The following is a 6,097-nucleotide window of genomic DNA, read 5'->3' on the forward strand; positions in this document are numbered from 1 at the left end:
CGTATTCTAATACAGATACGTACATAATGCAGTGGTAGCCGTGGCTGGAACTGATAAAATTTTAAAGTTTACTAATATTCAGTGTTAGCCATTATCTAGGGAAACAAACACATTCATATACTATAATATCCGTCAAAATTTTAAATGCACATTTTTTAGACCCAGTAATTCTACTTACCAGGAATTTATCCTAAAGGGTACATCAGCATGAATTTGCAAAGACATGGGTAAGAATGTACATTTTGTATCTTTTGTCAAATAGCAAATTTACATGTCAATAGGGGACTGCTTAAAATATTTTTAGTATAATCATAAAATGAAATATGCAGATGTTTAAAAGAATGACCTAGGCCTCTACATGCTTGATATGGAAAGAGCTCCAAGATATATTAAGAACATTAAGTATACAATAATATGTATATAAGTATGTGTGAAAAATATCTCAGCAGATTAAAAAAGATTGTGGATACCTCTGGGTCCTTCAATTAGTATGAGGAATAGCATAAAGAAAAGGATTTTACACCTGTATTGTTTGAACATTTGCAAGTTTTTACAGGAATATATTGCGTTTATAATTTTTATTAACATTTAGATGAAGAATGTAGCAAAACAAAATGATAAAAACTCGAAATCAGCAGGATACAAAATTGTGTACATGCTACGTATGGTAGGTAGGCAGCCTCTAAGATAGCCCTCGTGATCCCTGCTGGCTGAGATTCACATCCTTGTGTAATCCCCTCTCCTGGAGTGTGGGCTGGCTTAACTGATTCATTTAGGGATGTCTCTGCTGAGATTAGGTTTTCAGAAGACTGTGGCTTCTGTCTTGGGCTCTCTGATACTCTCTCTCTCAGGTCGCCACCTGCCACACTGTGAGAACACTTAGGCAGCATATGGAGAAGGTCCCCTGTGGTGTGGAAGAGCCCTACCAGCAACCATGTGAGTGAGCTGAATCTTTTGGCCCTCTAATTGAATCAAGATGACTGTAGATTCAGCCAACAGCTTAACTCCAACCCTGTACATTGCTGAATTTCTGACACACAGAAATTGTAAGATGATAAACATTTGTTGGTTTGAGCCACTAAGTTTTGGGTTATTTTGTTATGCAATAATAGATAACTAATACATTGTAATTATAACCTAACAAAAGCATCTGGCAGGGTGATTCGCATCTAATGACTGATCCATGTAGGAATATAAAGGCCATCTAGAACCAATGGGGGACGATTCTGAAAGGCTGTGTTAGCTCCTGAGCTCTCTGGGGTTGGCTGAGGTTGGCATTGGATCTGCATTCAGCTCAACTTTTCCCTCTGTCCACTGCTGCTTTCTTCCCCTCCATTTATGTGTTGACCCCTGGGGAACTCCTTAATTAATATTCTGCACACTAAACTCTGCTCCCTGGGGACTCTAACCTGTGACAGCATACTGGAACATCTATGGATCCTAGGTGGCTGCTTTAATTATCATTGTCTCAGCCAGCAGAAGTGGGTGGGAGAGAGAAGTGGAAGACAAGCACTTAATATTTTATTGACATGACTCGGAAATTACACCATTTCTACTCACGTACTATAAGCCAGACTTATAGCCACATTCCCCTGCAAGAGAAGAGACCAGGAAATGTAGCCTCTAACTGGACAGCCATCTACTCAACTTAAACACACAGATTGTAAGAGATGTTTTAGTTATATTTTGCTGTGTAACAAACCACCCCAAAACTTAGTGGTGTAAAACAACAACCTTTTATTATACTCATGAGATTCCATGGGTCCAAAATACAGAAAGGGTATAGCAGAGATATTTGGGGATGACTCAAATAACCAGTGACTGAAGCAGCTATGACTGGAGGACTCAGTCCCCAGATAGCATCTTCACTCATATGTTCAACTCCTGGGCTGGAATCTTGAAAAGACAGATTCAGGTGGGATTGTCTTCCAGAGCATCCAGTTGTGGCCTATTCACCATGGCAGTCTCAAGATAGTTGTACTAAGAGGGTGTATAGGGCTTCAAGAGCAACAGCATTCCTTGAGACAAAGGAGGAAGCTAAAAGGCTTTTTATGACATAACCTCAGAAGTTAAATAGCACCAGTTCCACTGTACTGTATTGGTTAAGCCTGACTCAGAGCCTACCCATATTCAAGGGGAGGAAATAAATATACCAACTCTTGATGGGAAGAGAGTTAAACCATTAAAACTGCCCCCAGGGTAGATATTGGGAGACAATTAGTTCCTGCCATAGGCCTTGTGATATGTACAGCAGTAATGAAGAAGGCAATACAGGAAAAAAAGAGACCATGATAACTATGAAATGAAGTTTCTATAATATACCAATAATCTAACTATTTTCTGATTATTTACCACCTAACTCTACTGCTTTTGTATATAGTATAGAGTTGGTAAGTCCTTATCATATGTAGGCTAGAGTTGAGGCCCTTTTCTTTGGCTCAAATTCTTTAAGCTTTTAAATATAGCTCAAGAACCTTGGCACATATAACTGAAATGCTCTTTGTGGAATCAGGACTATTTATAGGAAGAAATTACTCTTTGTTAGATTGCTTACAGATCGCGCAGCCTGGGTTGCTGTAGATTGGCTAAGTATCAGGTCCATATGAAGTAGTTTTCCTCATTTACCGTATTTAGTATCACAGTTCTGAGTACAGTAGTGGAACCCAAACTCTAGTTTCCCAGTGTCTTCTATTCCACTTCTGCTTCCACTTCGCAGGATTTACCATATTCTTCGGCAAGACAAGTAACCTCCCTGCCAGACAATGTACTGTACATTATTAATATAAATTATTTTGGGATTTTCCTCATGTACCCAGGGGATAGGGTGACCTTGGCCCATTGTTCTCAAACAGAAGCATCTGCTTTGCTGCTGGGAAGTCCTGGGGTAATGTTGGAAGTCTGAAAGAAGCAGTAAAGTATGACTAAATTTCATTAATTTCAATTTCCTCTGCCAAGAAGAATAAAGGCCATTTTTTTTTTTTTTTTGCCTGTTTCTTTTTTCTTTTAAGACAGGAAGAAACCTAGTCTTTATGTGAGGTGTAGCATTACATGGATAAAGTGAAATAATAATAAAATATATGCCGTCCTGCAGCTCCCAGAACCCAAACTACAATTCCTGTAAAGCATAAAGTAGAAATTTATTGGTTGCTCAGTAGCAGGAACTAAACAGCCACACCCCTTCATGGGATAGGGCTTGTTTTGTACCTGCAGATCTGGAGATAATGAGGAGCTGTATCTCTGGGCAGCTGTATCTCTGGGCAGCAGCATTCCCTTGGAAAATTGGGGCTATTCTATAAGACTGGGTGTATCTTCACTCTGTGACCTATGACCTCTCCACATTTATCCTTTACTAGCCACTTGTGTGTGTCCTTCTCTCTTCAAAACTTTTGTTTCATAAGCGGTGAGATGTGTTCCTTACTCCCTTCACTCTATACCTCTAGTGGTTTGCCTCTAATATTCTCAATATTTTCCTTTCACATTATGCCCACTTATCCATAAGGTACATTTCAACAGGTTCACAGTTGTTATTGTCATCTCATGTATTCTGCACCTTTCCTTCACTGTGACTCGGCATATAAAATATATTGCCCTTTGGTAAAACCGGAATGATTCTCATCCAAAACTGAAATTTTAGGACACATTTCTTATATGGGAGTGGTTTTAGGAAAGCGTGGTACCCTGTATAAATCTTTCGATTGCCAGAAAAGAGATGTCTAATCATTTTTAATAATATATTTGAGTCTTGAGAGTCCACATCTTATTCCACTGTGAACTTTTTGATTGTAATTGGTTCTTCCATTCATGTTTTGTGGTTTAATTCATCAAGTCCTTATACAAGAAAAGCAATTTTGAAGGGAAATGAAAAACACCCTAAAGGGTGACAGAAGCCTTTCTGCTAAGCAAACCACCAAAGAGACTATTAGGAGCTTCTACACCTCTGATACAGAGACCTGTTATTATCTTTAATGCTTTACAATTAAGGCTACTGGACAAGGACTGTGCCTACTCAATTTTATCCCCTGGGCAGTACCCAATGTGCTCTTAAATCTGAACATTCTGATGTTAACTCGAATTATGCTTGATCTTCAAGGTTGAGTAGAGCAAGTCATCTGCTTACCCCTGGGAGGAAGTTAATTTTTCCGAGGCACCAAGATACTGATTAGAGTACTGGGCAAGGAATTTTCCTAAATCAGCCCTGCCGTCTGAGAAGAGGTTGTTCCTTTTCCCTTGGGGAGCACCTCCCTCCCAGAGAATGGGGTTGACTCGACCTCCGGCAGCATGATTACCCACAATAAATGGTTGATAAATTATTGTTTCTGCTAGAATTTCTGATGCAACAAAGTATATTTATGTGTTTAATGACCAAAAAGATGTCAGATTTCAATTTCCTATAGGGCTCATAATTCTATCCCTGGTCCCTTCTCTTCCCTGAACCCACTCACCAAACTAATTCATCAGATTTGTTGGCTCCTCTCCTCACACCCCACATTGCTCCAAAGCCTCTTGCCTTCCTTCCCTCCAAAAAAAAAAAAAAGCCCCCAAATGCTTTCTTCACCAGAGCTCAAAAAATGTACTCTTTGTTCTTTAATACATATGCACCAAATTTAGTCCCTCTCTAGCTAAGTTTTTTCTTGGGTTGTTGGAGGGAGGAGACAAACTGAGTCAGCAAAGACTACCTTCTGGTTAAACAGTGTATACAGAGTTCGCTTTTTAAAATAACTGCCCAGTATTCCATTGTGTGCCTTTTCCAAAATGTATCCTGATTCCCTATCAATAATGGTAACTAAAATGTATTAAGCATATTACTATGGATTAGGCACCATTCTAAATGTCATCACAACCCAGTGAAGTAGACCCTGTTATTAGCTCACTTCACACATGGGTAAACTAAAAGCACAATGAGATACCTTGTTAATGATCACACAGCTAGTAAATTGTGGAGATGGGATTTGAATCTAGGCAATTCTTAACTACTATGCTATACTGCTTCACAATTGAAGGGATATTTAGAGCTTTCCCTAGATTTTTTTTTACTATTACAGATAATGCAGTAATAAATATCATTGTACATAAATATTTGCATACTTTTCTAAGTATATCTGTAAGGACAAATTCTCTGAAATGACATAATGGGGTCAAAGAGTAGCACATTTTTATTTGAACAGAAAAGAGTTCTCCAAATTTATCATTTGTTTTGAGGAGGGAGCACTTTATCAGAGGCAATAAACTGTCCTCTTGATGCATTTAAAATTTTACTAGCAAGAATACTAGAAAGTCATCTTAGTCCTTTAGCAGATGAAGTAATTATCCAAGTGGTCCTTTCCTAATGCATTTCTAATATTTGATCAGGAGTAGAGAAAGCTAAGCTACAAACAAAAAGTCCCTGGACTAGGGGCCTGGGTCATAATAGTTCAGTGATTGATTTAAATGACAGACTTTGATTTTTTAATCTGTAAATGGGGATATTAAATATTACCTACTTGATCTACCATCTATGGCTTTAGAGGCACAAATATGAATGTATATACGCTCTTCATATGTATCATTAAGAACACTTATAATAGAATGATACCCATTCAGGAACCAGGGGAAGAACTATGGGCGAATAGGAAGCTGGGACCTGGTGTCTTTTTAGTTACCAAATGCATATGTGTGAGCTTTGCTGCATCAGAAACTCTAGCAGAGACTTAATTTCTCAACCACTTATTCTGTGTGACCTTTGTGTACGTCTTAGTACACTTTCAGCAGGTAGGTTCACTATAAGTGTTTTATGAATAAATTAATGAACAAAGTTTTCAAGGCCACTCGGCTGTCCAAAGATCAGGTTAATGTCTTCTCTAAAAAAAAAAAAATAATAACTTTCAGCTTTGTCTTACCCCTAAATAATAAATGTTTGTATCTTCTTTAGGAGAACCATGTTAATAATACAGTTTAAGGGTCTTAAAATTTGATCTCAGGTAAGCTAATAACCAAATCATCCAGATAAAGAGTCTAAGTTATCTGGTTTGTTAAATGTTGAGTAACTGCCTCTCTATAAATTTGGGAAATACAGAAATGTAGAAAAATAATTCATGTATTAACTAGTAATCCTTTTTTT

The sequence above is a fragment of the Pteropus vampyrus genome, unplaced genomic scaffold, assembly GCF_000151845.1.
Source record: "Pteropus vampyrus isolate Shadow unplaced genomic scaffold, Pvam_2.0 Scaffold152, whole genome shotgun sequence".
In the NCBI taxonomy this organism is placed as follows: domain Eukaryota; kingdom Metazoa; phylum Chordata; class Mammalia; order Chiroptera; family Pteropodidae; genus Pteropus; species Pteropus vampyrus.